Source organism: Dicentrarchus labrax, unplaced genomic scaffold (genome assembly GCF_905237075.1).
Source record: "Dicentrarchus labrax unplaced genomic scaffold, dlabrax2021, whole genome shotgun sequence".
In the NCBI taxonomy this organism is placed as follows: Eukaryota; Metazoa; Chordata; class Actinopteri; family Moronidae; genus Dicentrarchus; species Dicentrarchus labrax.
In genome coordinates this window covers 1,950,161-1,969,994 of record NW_026136719.1, presented here as the reverse complement: position 1 = coordinate 1,969,994, position 19,834 = coordinate 1,950,161, and the positions used below count along the sequence as shown (strand labels likewise).

Here is a 19,834-nt window from a genome sequence, read left to right as displayed (position 1 = left end):
CTTATTTTGTGCTACTGAGGAGTTGGTTTTAATTTTTATTAGATTTTTATGTTGAACTCCTCTTGTTTTTATTTCTTTAAATAGTTTAGGTGGTCGGGGGACAGACACAGTCTCTATGGGGTTTTGGGTGGGTGACTGTTCTAAAGAAGCCAACTATAGACTGATTTCTAACCTCCCGTTCCTCTCTAAGATTCTGGAGAAAGTAGTTGCCAAAGAGTTGTGTGACTTTCTACATAACAATAGTTTATTTGAGGATTTTCAGTCAGGATTTAGAGTTCATCACAGCACAGAGACAGCTCTGGTTAAAGTTAATAATGACCTTCTGACTGCTTCTGACAATGGACTTGTCTCTGTACTTGTATTATTAGATCTTACTGCTGCATTTGACACTATTGACCATAATATTATTTTACAGAGACTTGAGCATCAAATTGGCATTAAAGGAACCGCACTAAGCTGGTTTAAGTCATATTTATCAGATCGCTCGCAGTTTGTACATGTTAACGATGAATCTTCAATAAATACTACAGTTAGTCATGGAGTTCCACAAGGTTCTGTACTTGGACCAATACTATTTACTTTCAATTCAATTTTATGTGTATAGTGTCAATTCATAACAGAAGTTACCTCAGGACACTTTTCAAATAGAGCAGGTCTAGACCGAACTCTTTAAAACATTAATTACAGAGACCCAACAGTACCACCATGAGCAAGCACTTGGCGACAAGGGCAAGGAAAAACTGCCTGTTAAAAGGCAAAAACCTAGGACAGATCCTTCGGCTCTAGGTGTGTGGTCGTCTGTCTCGACCAGTTGGGGAGAGAGAGAGAGAGAGAGAGAGAGAGACAGACAGACAGACAGACAGACAGACAGACAGGTGCACAGCAACAACAGTATTGGCAATGGCAATCTAGCAGGACCATGGCAGGAGGCTCCACCAGGATCGACAAGAACCTGCAAGACGAGAAAGCACAAGAACTCTGGGGAAGAAGTGAAGTTAGTAACATGCATTAATGGGACATGAATGAGTGCAGAAAGAGAGAGGAAGGGAGGAGCTCAGTGCACCATGGGAAATCCCCCGATAGTCTAGGCCTATAGCAGCATAACTAAGGGATGGTTCAGGACTCACCTGATCCAGCCCTAACTATAAGCTTTATCAAAGAGGAATGTCTTAAGCCTACTCTTGAATGTGGTGAGGGTGTCTGCCTCCCGAACCACAACTGGAAGCTGGTTCCACAGGAGAGGAGCTTGGTAACTGAAGGCTCTGGCTTGTGTGTTATTACTGTGTATATGCAGTGTGTTATTACTGTATATGCAGTGTGTTATTACAGTGAATATGCAGTGTGTTATTACTGTATATGCAGTGTGTTATTACAGTGAATATGCAGTGTGTTATTACTGTATATGCAGTGTGTTATTACTGTGTATATGCAGTGTGTTATTACTGTATATGCAGTGTGTTATTAGTGTATATGCAGTGTGTTATTACTGTATATGCAGTGTGTTATTACAGTGAATATGCAGTGTGTTATTACTGTATATGCAGTGTGTTATTACTGTGTATATGCAGTGTGTTATTACTGTATATGCAGTGTGTTATTACTGTGTATATGCAGTGTGTTATTACTGTATATGCAGTGTGTTATTACTGTGTATATGCAGTGTGTTATTACTGTGTATAAGCAGTGTGTTATTACTGTATATGCAGTGTGTTATACCTGTGTATATGCAGTGTGTTATTACGGTAATTACCACAAACATAAAGCTCTTTCTGTTGCACCCGACTTTCTACTGCTGCTTTAGGAAAGTATTATACAACCCATTCTACTATACTGTTCCACCTGTTTCTTTAACATGTTAACTGCCTCCAATAGAAACAAACTCATATGCATCACAAACCACTCAAAATTATTGGTCCCCCTAACCCCAACCATCCTTTATTACCTCCTTCAAAGCTTCCTTTATTACCTCCTTCAATGCTTCCTTTATTACCTCCTTCAGTGCTTCCTTTATTACCTCCTTCAATGCTTCCTTTATTATTTCCTTCTGTAGAGAACACTCTGGATAATCTTTAGACACCAAGGGAGATAATGCCATCCCATAATTCCTTGCGGTAGCAACATTTCAAAAGCCACCGTTCACAAATCCAAACGATCAAAATGAGCAACAAGTGAAGTTACAGCAAGTCAAGAAACATAAATATAAAAATATAAAATGATCAACCATATATGAACAGACACTAAAAAGACAATAACAGATAGTATGACAGAGGTCAGAGGTCATGCTGTTTACAGTTCAAGTCAGTACAATGTCCTCACAAGGATAGGTGCATAAACCTGTGTGTACACTCTGAATCCAGTGTACTTTCTGGAAAACAACACACACATGCAGCACGCCCCCCTAACATAACACCCCCCCCACCCACCCACACAGTTAATCCGCTGAGGAATGTGTGTGTATGTGTGTTAGCGTGTTAGCGTGTGCAGACGTGTTGGAGTTGTGAACTCGAACTAAAGTAAACATCTGTCTCTAAAAATAAAACTCATTGTTCTGTACAGCCGCCGTTTTAGCTGACAGTAGTACTGTAATAATACAATAATCCTCATTTACAAACCAACGTTACACACTGCTTCACAAAAATTAAGACAGAGCAAGTTATAAAATCAAAAACAAGAAAAACATTGAGGAAGTAAAACATACTTATAGTAGTACTGTAGTACTGCAGTATTGTAGTACTGTAGTATTGTATTATTGTAGTGTTGCATTTTATATAATATAATATAATGTAATATATTAACAGTACTGTAATATAATATAATATAATATAATATAAACAGTAAACAGTAAATAGAGACCTTACTGAGAATATCAGGATGGTGGACACAATTTGGAGGACACAATTTGGACCTGGTCCTGATTGTTTTGGGTCGCTTCCTGAGTGGCTCATAATCAGGAGCCCTGTGTTACTGGAAGTGTTTGATTGTTTGTCTCAGGAGACGTTGCTGCCTGTAAACTGCTGATAATCATCTTCAGCTCCTGTGTGTGTGTGGCATTCTGGGAAACAACAGGTCAGAGTTCAGACATGTTGTTGATGGAATCATATTTAATGGATCTTTTTTTGATGCTGAAAAACAATCCACTGCTACTCAATAAACGTTTTCAGGTTGACTTTCAGTTTCAGTGGATTTGTTTGCTGTTGACACCCATACAGGTTTTAAATGAAGCCATGCTAATGTTAGCTTCGGTGTTAGCATGTCCATGATATCAGAGTCTCTCTGTGTTTAATTCCCTGATGCTCTAAGGCCCACCTGGAAGTCCATATTTACCCCACTTTTCCACTTCAAACTGTAACCTAGAGAAAGGACAGGCCCCATAGTCTCAAAGGTATTTAAAGCTGCACTGTGGGATTCAGTGCCATCTAGTGGTGAAGTTGCAAATTAATTCAGAGGTTATCTCAGGAAACTTTTCAAATAGAGCAGGTCTAGATCAAAAGAGAGAAGGACAGACACAGAGACAAAGGTGCACAGCGACAACTATACTAATAGAAATGACTGAAGATGATGATGATGATGATGATGATGCTGATGAAGAAGATGATGACGAAAAATTCGTAGGACGACGGGACAAAAACAAAATGGTGCTTATTATATTTTGCATTAATTTGAATTTGCAAAGTCATTCAATAAATGGAGTATGAAGTACAATGTAGTGGAGTTATTTTTTAAAATAAGTCCAGGATCGTCTGTATAAAAGTTGAACTTTGGTAAAAACACAATCAGCCTCATCGGCCCATCAGATCTATTACAGCACAGACTGCAGGTAGATGAACACCTGTTTTAGACCTCTGTTCAGTGTTTCATAGTCTGATTAACTCAGATTTCATCTTGTGAAACAACACAGGAGCAATTTTCAGTCTGACCCGTTTGAACCAGTTTATCTCCCGTTTTGCTTCAGTTCCTCTGCTCTCCTCGCTGCTGCTCCGGCATCCTGCAGGTACGCTCATGTTTCAGGAGGTTCATCTCAGTTCATACACAGCACCAAAAGTGTCCTGAGATAACTTCTGTTATGGGTGCTACACAAAATGCAATGATTCAATGAATTGAATCAATCATCATCAATCATCATCAGTCAACATTGATTATCAGCCTGTTACTCAGTCACAGCTGAACAAACAGAAAGCTTCTGTCTTTAGGACATTAAACCCTCACTGTTTGTTTTGTCTCACTGTGTCTTCCTGTTATGGAGGACCACGAGTGTCACAGAAATAGTTATAAAGCATTCAATTCATTAATAACCAACTGTACTATAACAATAGGCATAAAGACGTGTAATAAATGTGATTCATTATTTTATATTTTAATGGGAAATTAAATTATATATTATATAATATATTTACATTTCTATCAATAGTTATAATTATAATAATAATAATACATTTAATTTATAGAGTGCTTTTCAAGAAACTCAAGACACAAAGAGTTAAAAAGGAAAAGAAAAAGGTAAAAAAAAAAAACACTAAAGAATTATAGCTATATCTACAACAGTCAACAATAATTAATTGTTAAAATCATTAAAAGCAGTTCTGAAAAATTCTAATTAAAAAGGGATTTACAAAAACAACATAATCTAGCTTCTTTTAATGCCAAGAAAAAACTTGATTCAGTGAATTATACATCTGTGTTTCATTAGTCCCTCACTCACCATCACATTCTTTATGATTTGGTGAATTGGACATCATTGACCACTTTTTATTTATAATGTGATACTGGGCAGACCTCACGCAGATCTCTGTAACCTGCGTTTTCTCATAATGCTTGTTTTTCTTGAGAGGCTGTTGTGTTTGAATAGTTTCTTATTGTGGATTTTTCATGTTGTATTTTAATATGTTGTATTTTGTACGGCTGCTATCCGACCAGGTCTTTCTTGTAAGAGTTTTTTAATCTCACTGGGATTAAATAAAGAAATAGCTAAAATCAAATAAAAGTACAGACAGCTAATAGGACTGCTAACTAGCTAATAGCAGCTATTACAGTTAGCATATGCAGCAGTGCAGCAGTTAGAGACTTCCTGTGTTACAAGAGAAAAGGTCGTTGTTGACTATTTCTCTCCTCACATCTGTTCACAAACACATTTTACTGTTTATCTGGAATACCAGATCCTGTGTGAGCAGGAGAGCCGCCATTGTTTCCAAACCAAGAGCAGCCAATGAGAGCAGCTCAATTGGCTCGCACTGGCTCCGTCTAACTGTCATGGCGGCGGCCAAAATGTTGAACTCAAAGCCTTCGAAGCGGTTGTCCACAAACATGATGGGTGACGTCACGATAGGTTCACACTTAGTCAGAGCCAATGAAACGCAGAGTAGGGCGGGTCTTACAGAACACAGTGTAAACACATACACTGAGTAAACTACAGTTGTGTTTAATGTATTTTTGGGGCTTTTATTGCCTTTAATTGATAGTGACAGCTGAAGATAGATAGGAAGCGGGCAGAGAGAGGGGATGACACACAGCAAAGGTGGGATTCGAACCCTGGGTCACTGCATTAAGGACTCAGCCTTGGTACCAGGTGAGCTATCCTCACGCCCTAGCAGTGCGTTAAACGTCTATCTTTATATTGTTATATTTCTATGTTTTTATAGATGATGAATGAGAGTAGTTGGCTCGCCACCTTCAGACTATTCCTGTCTGAAGAGTACTGTACATGTTACTGTAATCACACTACTTTTAATGTAACTAATTATGTTTTCAAATTTGATTGCACAATTATAATCACTGACACTTAAATGAGCTTGTTACTGCAAGTAGTGACGACGGCAGACAAACGCAGCTCATCCCAGACAGTCCATTCATCAATTATTATTGATTAACTAATGACTGTACAGTACTGAATCCTCCTGTCTCCCGAGGTTACTTTCCCCAGTAACTAATTACTTATATCAGTAATTTGTTTACCTTTTAAAGAAGTGTACCATCATAGATTCTGCTTATCTGTCCCATTCTTTGTCAATTCCCTTATTGATTCCTGATCAATTATTTACATGTAAACAGGAACAAACAGCCAACACAGATTTTTAGTCACAACTGTTATATTTGAGTTCCCCCTGAAATGAGGCCACGTTTGGACCGATTCATCCTCCATGACTCCGTCTGGTTCCCAGCAACAGACAAGAGTTTTATGTCATTGTTATGTTAGACGGTCAGAAAAACCTGCCAACGTCGATAAAGGAAGTGATAAGCTCATATGAATCCAGTGGATCGGACAGTTTGGAACCGGTTCCCTGTTCCCAGTCACTGAGTGCTGGTTTAACAACAGGTCTGAGCCAGAACTTGTCCTGAAAACTACAACAAGAGCTGAGATGAGGAGATAAGTTTCTATTTCTGCTCTTTGCAGTCAAACATCAGATCAGATGGAGGATAAGAGAACAGACAGATGAGGGTGAAAGAAAAACAATCTGAGTTGATCCAGACTGTTCTGGACCTGGAACATTCCCAAGATTCAATCTGTTTTCACTTTCACAAACCTTTACATCTCGTACTGACAGTGTGTATGCTGTATGGTCCCGTATGGTCTGTTATACAGATAGAACTTATTTTTTTTCAAAGTTATTTTTTGGGCTTTTTGCCTTTATTTGATAGATACAGCTGAAGACAGACAGGAAAGGGGGGCAGAGAGAGGGGATGACAGTCAGCAAAGGGCCGCAGGTCGAATTCAAACCCTGGGCCGCTGCAGCAAGGACTCAGCCTCAGTACATGGGTTGCCACCTCTACCAACTGAACAAACCAGGCACCCTGTACAGATAGAACATTGTTACTGGCTGTGGTAAGCAGCTAACAGAGCTAACTCTGGAAAAGCACCGTCTACTGACTATCCATCAAAGCTCTATGGATGTATTGATTATTAAGACCTATGTTTTGGGTGCCTGGTCAGCTCAGTGGGTAGAGCTGGCGACCCATGTACCAAGGCTCAGTCCTTGCTGCCGCCAGGGTTCAAATCCGACCTGCGGCCCTTTGCTGGGTGTCATCCCCTCTCTCTGCCCCATTTCTGTCTGTCTTCAGCTGTCACTATAATAAAGGCAGTAAAAGCCCCAAAGAATATACAAAAAAAAAAAGACCTATGTTTCTAAACATCCAGGAGATGCTCCTGTACTCCTCTCCGACCCGCTCTTCGACCCGCTCTGTGGCTCTAACATAAACATAATGAACGGCGGTGAGATGAATGAGCTGCACATGAACTGGTGGCAGAGGTCACATAAAGGCCTGAAATCTCCAACAATAACAAACTGTCAGCCACACAGATGCATGCTGGGAGCAGCTGAGAGCCGAGGTGTCAGAATGATTCTGTCTTCCATCAGGAAATGTTTGAAAAACAGGAAATGAGACACAGAAGAAATCTCTGTTTTCTTTCAGATCCTCCACTGAGTTAAACAACGATCATTATATTATTATATATTGATATCTTAGAATATACTGTATCTTTATGGATGATATTGATCAGTATACACTGTATCTTTATGGATGATATTGATCAGTATACACTGTATCTTTATGGATGATATTGATCAGTGTACACTGTATCTGTATGGATGATATTGATCAGTATACACTGTATCTTTATGGATGATATTGATCAGAATACACTGTATCTTTATGGATGATATTGATCAGTATACACTGTATCTTTATGGATGATATTGATCCTGTATTGACAGTCAGACTGTGGACATATGACGTCCTTTAGCTCGTGTTTCTAGAGTTACGTGTTGTTATGAACACGTTAGGAATTGTTAAAATGTGATATTTCTTAAAGGGAGTTTGGTGCAGGGAGCTTTTAGTTGGATTCAAACTGCTAATATGGATCATTGTTAACGTTTAGTCTCCACTACAGAAACACTAGCTAACTGCTGAAGGCTGATCAGGTTGTCTGATGGTATTAGTTTGATTAATGCTTTAATAATGGGAGTATTGATCATTATCAGCTTATTGTACTCTTGTACTCAGTTTCTAACAGCAGTAAATGGTTGCCCTTTGTGTGCAGAGTAACAGAAAGAAAACACATATTATAATTAGAGTGAATAATAATAATTACTAATTATGGACATTTTCTAGGAGTTGTAATTTACAGCACAGAGGAAGAAGGAAGGTCAGCCTGAAGCATAAACTGAACATACAGAAAATAATATGACTAAAACTGATTATTAAATAATGATTAAGGGATAATGGACCGTTGCTGGTTCTGGATGTGCAGGGTGTCCATTATGTCCTTAACGTCATCCACATCAGGAAACATCAGGAAACAATTTTCTGCAAAACCTTAATGCTAACTTTATGCTACGAGCCAGATAATAATTATAATTATAATATTATATATATATTATATTATATATAATATATATATCTGTGTGTGTGTGTGTGTGTGTGTGTGCGTGTGTGCGTGCATGCGTGCGTGTGAGTGTGTCTGTTATATAACCACATCTTCCTGCTCTGGATCAGGATACTCATGTTGTTGGTGGTCGAGCCCCACTGGAGGCCCCTGTGGGACCCACATCTGTCAGCTGACTAACAGACTGGATTCCTTCATGTTCCTCAACCAGAGCTCAGCGTGGGAGTCGATCCACAGCACAGAGATAAACCCCTAACCCTACAACCCTACAACATGAGCTCATAAACCTAGCATAAAAGTGCACCATTTTAGCTGTGGGGACTAATAAAGTGAAAATGGTAGCTCTGGGGTAAGTTGAGCCGGTGGCTACAGCCAAAATACCTCAATAAGTGTATCCAAAAACATATTCTGTGTATATTCCAAAAACATATTCTGTGTATATTCCAAAAACATATTCTGTGTATATCCCAAAAACACAGCTGTTAATGTTTTCTTCCTAAGCGCACTTTAAGGCATTCTCGTGTTAAAATGTTTTTTCACAAAACAGCTGTTTAGCAGTAATATGCAATAATAATAAAAAAAAGTTATTGTACCTGTTACAAATAAATAAAATACACATGAATGTGAAGAAGTGAGTGTTATTTAGGGAGGGAGAAGGTGAGGGAGGGGTGGGGTGGAGGGGAGTAGGGATACGGCTCAACTTACCCCGCTCCTATGCTCAATTTACCCCATACACGGGGTAAGTTGAGCCACGAGACCGCTTTTTTTGGACATGCTATATTATGGAAACAGTTATGTTTGCACTCATTCTGTTTGTTTGAAGGGATGCACAACATCCTGAAATATATGCAGATATATTAGTTAGTGACAAAACTTTGATTGCCTTGATGTAGTGATCCTAAATATGAAAAATGGCTCATCTTACCCCACTCTCGTATGGGCTAACAGGGCTAAGCCCCCCCTATCTTTTACAGTAAAGATGAAAAACGATTATTAAAAACCTATTTAAAACATATTGTTTTGAATTTTGGTAGAACCTAGAGCAGCAACAGCACCAAAAAGTGATATATGATATATCTTGGCTTTTTTCCTGTGAAGGGGCTGAAGTCATTCATTCACACAGTAGCGTAAGCTTCCATTCACATTTGATTGACAGGTGTCGTGACACGCCCCCTTCATATGCTGCCCATTTGGGCTAATTTCATTCAACCCAAAGGCTGACCTTCGACCAATCACAGTGCAGTAGCTACAGTACAGTGAGGCTAGTTCGTAGTATGGCGGGCGTTAGCATGAACATGAACGAGGTGGATTATTTACTTTCTAATCAATTTTCTTTTAAGTCTTTCGAGGAAAAATTGGAAGTACAGAGATTGGGGACACATCATCCAAAGTATGTTCAAATAACACAAATGGACAAACGACAAAATGGTTATTTTGTCTTACGTGGTTTCAGCTAACAGACTGGCTAACAGCAAGTGTAGCTAGGAATTCACTTTTCTGTTTCCATGTTTGCTGTTTGGAGGAGACACGGCTTGGACCCAACAAGGAATTGTGGATTTAAAATATTTATGCAACAAAATTAGGAAACGAATGCAGCATCCAATCCAATCCAATCCACTTTATTTATATAGCACGAATTTAACAAACACAAGGTTTCCAAAGTGCTGCACAAAAAGATATACAGAATAAATAAATAACACAATCGAAGATACACAATAAAAGATAAAAGCAATAAAATAAAATAAAATAAAATAAGTAAAATAAATAACAGAAATAAATAAAAAGCACTGCCCACACAAGATAAAAAATATGCATGTGTACACATAGAATCAACGCTCTACATGGTATCAAAAGCCGAAGAGAAGAGGTGGGTTTTAAGAAGAGTTTTAAAATGAGACAGAGAGGTGGCCTGTCTAATGTGCAGCGGCAAACGCTCGTTCCCCTCTGAGCTTAAGCCTAGCTTTAGGCACTGTCAGGAGCAGCTGGTCAGCTGACCTGAGAGAACGGCTGGGAGTGTAGGGGTGCAGCAGCTCAGAGAGGTAAGAAGGGGCAAGGCCATTCAAGGCTTTAAAAGCAAATAAAATAATTTTAAAATGAATCCTAAAATGGACGGGCAACCAGTGGAGTGAAGCTAAAATAGGTGAAATGTGCTCATACTTGCGTGTGCCAGTTAAAAGACGTGCAGCAGCATTTTGTACCAGTTGAAGACGAGAAATGGAGGACCCACTAACCCCCATATAAAGTGCATTACAGTAATCCAGCCGAGTGGTCACAAAGGCGTGGATTACTGTCTCAAAGTGCTGTCTCTGAAGGACTGATTTGATTTTTGCCAGCTGCCTTAACTGGAAAAAGCTAGACTTTACCACAGCTTTAATTTGGCTGTCAAATTTAAGGTCTGTGTCAACTTTTACCCCAAGATTTTTTGCAATTGGTTTGCGATATTGCGCTAAAGAACCCAGATCAACTGGGGGGGTCACAGAAGTGCCACCAAAGACCATTACTTCTGTCTTTTTTCATTAAAATTCAGAAAATTCAAAGACATCCAAGTTTTAAGGTCGTGTAGGCACTTTAGCAGTGTGTCAACAGAGTAGGATTCTGATTTTTGAGGGGGATATAGATCTGGCTGTCATCCGCATAACAGTGAAAAGAAATGCCATGTTTCCTGAGAATGGAACCAAGTGGGAGTAGATAAAGAGAAAATAAAAGAGGGCCAAGCACAGAGCCCTGTGGGACCCCACATGAGAGAGGAGCAGTGGAGGACACAGAGTCATCAAGGCTGACACAGAAAGTCCGATGTGACAGGTAGGACCTGAACCATTCCAGTGCTGAGCCACTGATGCCCACCCACTGCTCCAAACGAGCGATCAGGATTTCATGATCCACTGTATCAAATGCTGCAGTCAAATCTAAAAGTACAAGGACAACACAGTGTCCAGAGTCAGTAGCTAAAAAGATATCATTAAAAACTCTTAAAAGCGCTGATTCTGTGCTGTGCAATGTTTTAAAACCGGATTGGAAAGTCTCAAGAATATTGTGTTCATTTAAAAAGTCCATGAGCTGGGAATAAACAATCTTCTCTAAGATTTTAGAGAAGAAAGGCAATTTGGATATAGGCCTGAAATTTGCCAAAACATTAGGATCCAGCCCAGGTTTTTTTAATGAAGGCTGCACAACTGCATGTTTAAGATTTACAGGGACTACTCCAGAGGACAGACTGCTATTAATAACTGTGAGACATGATGGCCCAATAGTGGGAAAAACCTCCTTGAATAACCGGGGCGGGACAGTATCATTCGGAGACCCTGAGGGCTTCAAATGACCCACAATCTCATGCACAAACAGCAGGGTCACAGGTTCAAAGGTGTCAAACACAGCAGAGCAGGGGACAAACACTGAAGGATCAGAAGCAGGAGGTGAAATAAGTGCTCTGGTAGAAGTGACTTTATCGATGAAGTAGTGAAGAAAGTTCTCACACACAGCGGGGGAGGCCTCAATTCCAGTCTGTGGAGCATTCAGAGCAGAGTTGATAACTTTAAACAACACACGAGGGTTACGACAGTTTAAAAGAACAATATCAGAAAAATATTTTCTTTTAGCCTCTTTCACAGTCGATTGGTAAAAACGCCAACAATCCCTCAGTAATTGAAAAGATATTTGCAATTTGTCCTTTTTCCACTTTCGCTCAGCTCTTCGACAATCCTGTCTGACAGCATGTGCACATTAGCCACATAAGCTGATGGTGAGGTACAGCAGGGTGGAGTTTGACATGGTGATTAACCTGTTTGTGTGGATGTGAGCGGCGTTTTAAATAAGGTATAACCAGGCTCTGAATCAACTCTCTCTTCTACAAATAGTTATTGTTGCTTTGGTTTTATAGATAGAGAGAGAGAGACAGAGAGAGAGAGAGAGAGAGAGAGAGAGAGACAGACAGACAGAGAGAGAGAGAGAGACAGACAGACAGAGAGAGAGAGAGAACAAACAGCGTTCTTCTCCCAGGGCTGGGGAGTGAGGCAGGGATGCAATCTCAGTCCAATTCTCTTCAATCTATATATCAATGAGTTAGTGAACTAACTAGAGCGTTCCACGGCACCTGGCCTCACCCTGAACGACACAGAGATCAGAGGTCTGCTATATGCAGATGACTTAGTGTTGCTCTCACCTACTAAAGAAGGTTTGCAGCAGCACCTTAATCTCCTGCAGAGATTTTGTCAGACCTGGGCCCTGACAGTAAACACAGCAAAGACTAAGATAATGATCTTTCAGAAACATTACAGAAATCAGGTTACACACAATTTCTATTTAGACACCACTAAATTACAACATACAAAAAACTACACTTACCTTGGCCTCAACATTACATACACAGGAAACCTCAACATGGCTGTGAAAGATCTGAGGGACAAAGCAAGGAGAGCTTTCTATGCAATAAAGACAAACATTAAAATCTATATTCCAATCCAAATCTGCTGCCCCCCCCTCACTGATAATAACAGTGTAAATGCAGATGCTGCCCCCCCATCACTGATAATAACAGTGTAAATGCAGCTGCCCCCCCTCACTGATAATAACAGTGTAAAAGCAGACTCTGCCACCCCCCTACTGATAATAACAGTGTAAATGCAGATGCTGCCCCCCCTCACTGATAATAACAGTGTAAATGCAGCTGCTGCCCCCCCCCCACTGATAATAACAGTGTAAATGCAGATGCTGCCCCCCCCTCACTGATAATAACAGTGTAAATGCAGCTGCTGCCCCCCCTCACTGATAATAACAGTGTAAATGCAGATGCTGCCCCCCACTGATAATAACAGTGTAAATGCAGCTGCCCCCCCCTCACTGATAATAACAGTGTAAATGCAGCTGCCCCCCCCCACTGATAATATCAGTGTAAATGCAGCTGCCCCCCCCATCACTGATAATAACAGTGTAAATGCAGCTGGCCCCCCTCACTGATAATAACAGTGTAAATGCAGCTGCCCCCCTCACTGATAATAACAGTGTAAATGCAGATGCTGCCCCCCCTCACTGATAATAACAGTGTAAATGCAGCTGCCCCCCCTCACTGATAATAACAGTGTAAATGCAGATGCCCCCCCTCACTGATAATAACAGTGTAAATGCAGGTGCCCCCCCTCACTGATAATAACAGTGTAAATGCAGATGTTGCCCCCCCTCACTGATAATAGCAGTGTAAATGCAGATGCCCCCCCTCACTGATAATAACAGTGTAAATGCAGATGCTGCCCCCCCCACTGATACTAACAGTGTAAATGCAGCTGCCCCCCCCCTCACTGATAATAACAGTGTAAATGCAGATGCTGCCCCCCCTCACTGATAATAGCAGTGTAAATGCAGATGCCCCCCCTCACTGATAATAACAGTGTAAATGCAGCTCCCCCCCACTGATAATAACAGTGTAAATGCAGATGCTGCCCCCCCTCACTGATAACAACAGTGTAAATGCAGCTGCCCCCCCCCACTGATAATAACAGTGTAAATGCAGATGCTGCCCCCCCCTCACTGATAATAACAGTGTAAATGCAGCTGCCCCCCCCCACTGATAATAACAGTGTAAATGCTGCCCCCCCTCACTGATAATAACAGTGTAAATGCAGCTGCTGCCCCCCTCACTGATAATAACAGTGTAAATGCAGATGCTGCCCCCCCTCACTGATAATAACAGTGTAAATGCTGCCCCCCCTCACTGATAATAACAGTGTAAATGCAGCAGTTGTCCCCCCCTCACTGATAATAGCAGTGTAAATGCAGCTGCTGCCCCCCCTCACTGATAATAACAGTGTAAATGCTGCCCCCCCTCAGTGATAATAACAGTGTAAATGCAGATGCTGCCCCCCCTCACTGATAATAACAGTGTAAATGCAGATGCTGCCCCCCCTCACTGATAATAACAGTGTAAATGCTGCCCCCCCTCACTGATAATAACAGTGTAAATGCAGATGCTGCCCCCCCTCACTGATAATAACAGTGTAAATGCTGCCCCCCTCACTGATAATAACAGTGTAAATGCAGCAGTTGTCCCCCCCTCACTGATAATAGCAGTGTAAATGCAGCTGCTGCCCCCCCTCACTGATAATAACAGTGTAAATGCTGCCCCCCCTCACTGATAATAACAGTGTAAATGCAGCTGCTGCCCCCCCTCACTGATAATAACAGTGTAAATGCTGCCCCCCCTCAGTGATAATAACAGTGTAAATGCAGATGCTGCCCCCCCTCACTGATAATAACAGTGTAAATGCAGATGCTGCCCCCCCTCACTGATAATAACAGTGTAAATGCTGCCCCCCCTCACTGATAATAACAGTGTAAATGCAGATGCTGCCCCCCCTCACTGATAATAACAGTGTAAACGCAGCTGCCCCCCCCACTGATAATAACAGTGTAAATGCCCCCCCTCACTGATAATAACAGTGTAAATGCAGCTGCCCCCCCTCACTGATAATAACAGTGTAAATGCTGCCCCCCCTCACTGATAATAACAGTGTAAATGCAGATGCTGCCCCTCCCTCACTGATAATAACAGTATAAATGCAGCTGCTGCCCCCCCTCACTGATAATAACAGTGTAAATGCAGATGCTGCCCCCCCTCACTGATAATAACAGTGTAAATGCAGCTGCCCCCCCTCACTGATAATAACAGTGTAAATGCAGATGCTGCCCCCCCCACTGATAATAACAGTGTAAATGCAGCTGCCCCCCCTCACTGATAATAACAGTGTAAATGCAGCTGCTGCCCCCCCTCACTGATAATAACAGTGTAAATGCAGATGCTGCCCCCTCTCACTGATAATAACAGTGTAAATGCTGCCCCCCCTCACTGATAATAACAGTGTAAATGCAGCAGTTGTCCCCCCCCTCACTGATAATAGCAGTGTAAATGCAGCTGCTGCCCCCCCTCACTGATAATAACAGTGTAAATGCTGCCCCCCCTCAGTGATAATAACAGTGTAAATGCAGATGCTGCCCCCCTCACTGATAATAACAGTGTAAATGCAGATGCTGCCCCCCCTCACTGATAATAACAGTGTAAATGCTGCCCCCCTCACTGATAATAACAGTGTAAATGCAGATGCTGCCCCCCCTCACTGATAATAACAGTGTAAATGCTGCCCCCCCTCACTGATAATAACAGTGTAAATGCAGCAGTTGTCCCCCCCCTCACTGATAATAGCAGTGTAAATGCAGCTGCTGCCCCCCCTCACTGATAATAACAGTGTAAATGCTGCCCCCCCTCACTGATAATAACAGTGTAAATGCAGCTGCTGCCCCCCCTCACTGATAATAACAGTGTAAATGCTGCCCCCCCTCAGTGATAATAACAGTGTAAATGCAGATGCTGCCCCCCCTCACTGATAATAACAGTGTAAATGCAGATGCTGCCCCCCCTCACTGATAATAACAGTGTAAATGCTGCCCCCCCTCACTGATAATAACAGTGTAAATGCAGATGCTGCCCCCCCTCACTGATAATAACAGTGTAAACGCAGCTGCCCCCCCACTGATAATAACAGTGTAAATGCCCCCCCTCACTGATAATAACAGTGTAAATGCAGCTGCCCCCCCTCACTGATAATAACAGTGTAAATGCAGCTGCTGCCCCCCCCTCACTGATAATAACAGTGTAAATGCAGATGCTGCCCCCCCTCACTGATAACAACAGTGTAAATGCAGATGCTGCCCCCCCTCACTGATAATAACAGTGTAAATGCTGCCCCCCCTCACTGATAATAACAGTGTAAATGCTGCCCCCCCTCACTGATAATAACAGTGTAAATGCAGCTGCCACCCCTCACTGATAATAACAGTGTAAATGCAGATGCTGCCCCCCCTCACTGATAATAACAGTGTAAATGCAGATGCTGCCCCCCTCACTGATAATAACAGTGTAAATGCAGATGCTGCCCCCCCCTCACTGATAATAACAGTGTAAATGCTGCCCCCCTCACTGATAATAACAGTGTAAATGCAGATGCTGCCCCCCCCTCACTGATAATAACAGTGTAAATGCAGCTGCTGCCCCCCCCTCACTGATAATAACAGTGTAAATGCAGATGCTGCCCCCTCCTCACTGATAATAACAGTGTAAATGCTGCCCCCCCTCACTGATAATAACAGTGTAAATGCAGCTGCCCCCCTCACTGATAATAACAGTGTAAATGCAGATGCTGCCCCCCTCACTGATAATAACAGTGTAAATGCTGCCCCCCCCACTGATAATAACAGTGTAAATGCAGCTGCCCCCCCCTCACTGATAATAACAGTGTAAATGCAGCTGCTGCCCCCCCTCACTGATAATAACAGTGTAAATGCAGATGCTGCCCCCCCTCACTGATAATAACAGTGTAAATGCTGCCCCCCTCACTGATAATAACAGTGTAAATGCAGCAGTTGTCCCCCCCCTCACTGATAATAGCAGTGTAAATGCAGCTGCTGCCCCCCCTCACTGATAATAACAGTGTAAATGCTGCCCCCCAGTGATAATAACAGTGTAAATGCAGATGCTGCCCCCCTCACTGATAATAACAGTGTAAATGCAGATGCTGCCCCCCCTCACTGATAATAACAGTGTAAATGCTGCCCCCCCTCACTGATAATAACAGTGTAAATGCTGCCCCCCCTCACTGATAATAACAGTGTAAATGCAGCAGTTGTCCCCCCCCACTGATAATAGCAGTGTAAATGCAGCTGCTGCCCCCCTCACTGATAATAACAGTGTAAATGCAGCTGCTGCCCCCTCACTGATAATAACAGTGTAAATGCTGCCCCCCCTCAGTGATAATAACAGTGTAAATGCAGATGCTGCCCCCCCTCACTGATAATAACAGTGTAAATGCAGATGCTGCCCCCCCTCACTGATAATAACAGTGTAAATGCTGCCCCCCTCACTGATAATAACAGTGTAAATGCAGATGCTGCCCCCCCTCACTGATAATAACAGTGTAAACGCAGCTGCCCCCCCACTGATAATAACAGTGTAAATGCCCCCCCTCACTGATAATAACAGTGTAAATGCAGCTGCCCCCCCTCACTGATAATAACAGTGTAAATGCTGCCCCCCCTCACTGATAATAACAGTGTAAATGCAGATGCTGCCCCCCCTCACTGATAATAACAGTATAAATGCAGCTGCTGCCCCCCCCTCACTGATAATAACAGTGTAAATGCAGCTGCCCCCCTCACTGATAATAACAGTGTAAATGCAGATGCTGCCCCCCCTCACTGATAATAACAGTGTAAATGCTGCCCCCCCACTGATAATAACAGTGTAAATGCAGCTGCCCCCCCCTCACTGATAATAACAGTGTAAATGCAGCTGCTGCCCCCCTCACTGATAATAACAGTGTAAATGCAGATGCTGCCCCCCTCACTGATAATAACAGTGTAAATGCTGCCCCCCCTCACTGATAATAGCAGTGTAAATGCAGCTGCTGCCCCCCCTCACTGATAATAACAGTGTAAATGCTCCCCCTACTGATAACAGTGTAAATGCAGATGCTGCCCCCCCTCACTGATAATAACAGTGTAAATGCTGCCCCCCTCACTGATAATAACAGTGTAAATGCAGCAGTTGTCCCCCCCCTCACTGATAATAACAGTGTAAATGCTGCCCCCCCTCAGTGATAATAACAGTGTAAATGCAGATGCTGCCCCCCTCACTGATAATAACAGTGTAAATGCTGCCCCCCCTCACTGATAATAACAGTGTAAATGCTGCCCCCCCCTCACTGATAATAACAGTGTAAACGCAGCTGCCCCCCCCACTGATAATAACAGTGTAAATGCCCCCCCCTCACTGATAATAACAGTGTAAATGCAGATGCTGCCCCCCCTCACTGATAACAACAGTGTAAATGCAGATGCTGCCCCCCCTCACTGATAATAACAGTGTAAATGCTGCCCCCCCTCACTGATAATAACAGTGTAAATGCTGCCCCCCCTCACTGATAGTAACAGTGTAAATGCAGATGCTGCCCCCCCTCACTGATAACAACAGTGTAAATGCAGCTGCCCCCCCTCACTGATAATAACAGTGTAAATGCTGCCCCCCTCACTGATAATAACAGTGTAAATGCTGCCCCCCCTCACTGATAGTAACAGTGTAAATGCAGATGCTGCCCCCCCTCACTGATAATAACAGTGTAAATGCTGCCCCCCTCACTGATAGTAACAGTGTAAATGCTGCCCCCCCTCACTGATAATAACAGTGTAAATGCTCCCCCCTCACTGATAGTAACAGTGTAAATGCTGCCCCCCCTCACTGATAATAACAGTGTAAATGCCCCCCCTCACTGATAGTAACAGTGTAAATGCTGCCCCCCCTCACTGATAATAACAGTGTAAATGCAGCTGCCCCCCCTCACTGATAGTAACAGTTTAAATGCTGCCCCCCCTCACTGATAGTAACAGTGTAAATGCAGATGCTGCCCCCCCTCACTGATAATAACAGTGTAAATGCTGCCCCCCCTCACTGATAATAACAGTGTAAATGCAGATGCTGCCCCCCTCACTGATAATAACAGTGTAAATGCTCCACGATAGCAATGCCCCCCCCTCACTGATAATAACAGTGTAAATGCTGCCCCCCCTCACTGATAATAACAGTGTAAATGCTGCCCCCCTCACTGATAGTAACAGTGTAAATGCCCCCCTCTGCCCCCCTCACTGATAATAACAGTGTAAATGCTGCCCCCCTCACTGATAGTAACAGTGTAAATGCTGCCCCCCTCACTGATAATAACAGTGTAAATGCCCCCCCTCACTGATAGTAACAGTGTAAATGCTGCCCCCCCTCACTGATAATAACAGTGTAAATGCAGCTGCCCCCCCCTCACTGATAGTAACAGTTTAAATGCTGCCCCCCCTCACTGATAGTAACAGTGTAAATGCAGATGCTGCCCCCCCCTCACTGATAATAACAGTGTAAATGCTGCCCCCCCTCACTGATAATAACAGTGTAAATGCAGATGCTGTCCCCCCCTCACTGATAATAACAGTGTAAATGCTGCCCCCCTCACTGATAATAACAGTGTAAATGCTGCCCCCCTCACTGATAGTAACAGTGTAAATGCTGACTGCCCCCCTCACTGATAGTAACAGTGTAAATTCCCTCACTGATAGTAACAGTGTAAATGCTGCCCCCTGCTGGACGCCACGCGGACACACAGTCTGGCTCTCAGTGCTTACTTCCGGCTGGCAGTGGGCGGGAACAGCTCCACTGACCAATCACAGCGGACCTGGAGCGTTACCAGGGAAACGGCGTACAGGCTGGAGAGGGTGACAGCAGTTAGCATCAGGCTAACAGGCTAACAGGCTAACGGTTGGTTAATGGACCTTAAATATTTAAAATCTTCTTCTACGGTTAAGATTCCAGTTCCGGTCAGTGTGTCTGTCGTAGCTAACGGCAGCTAGCATGGTAGCAGCTAACGAGGCTAGTGCTGC

General features: G+C 42.7%; 1 protein-coding gene across 1 annotated transcript in view; it reads right to left on the bottom strand.

Annotated features, from left to right (window-relative positions):
• Nucleotides 1–19,834, bottom strand: part of galr1b (galanin receptor 1b) — a 244,086-nt gene that overhangs the window by 55,772 nt on the left and 168,480 nt on the right. The window lies entirely within an intron of this gene.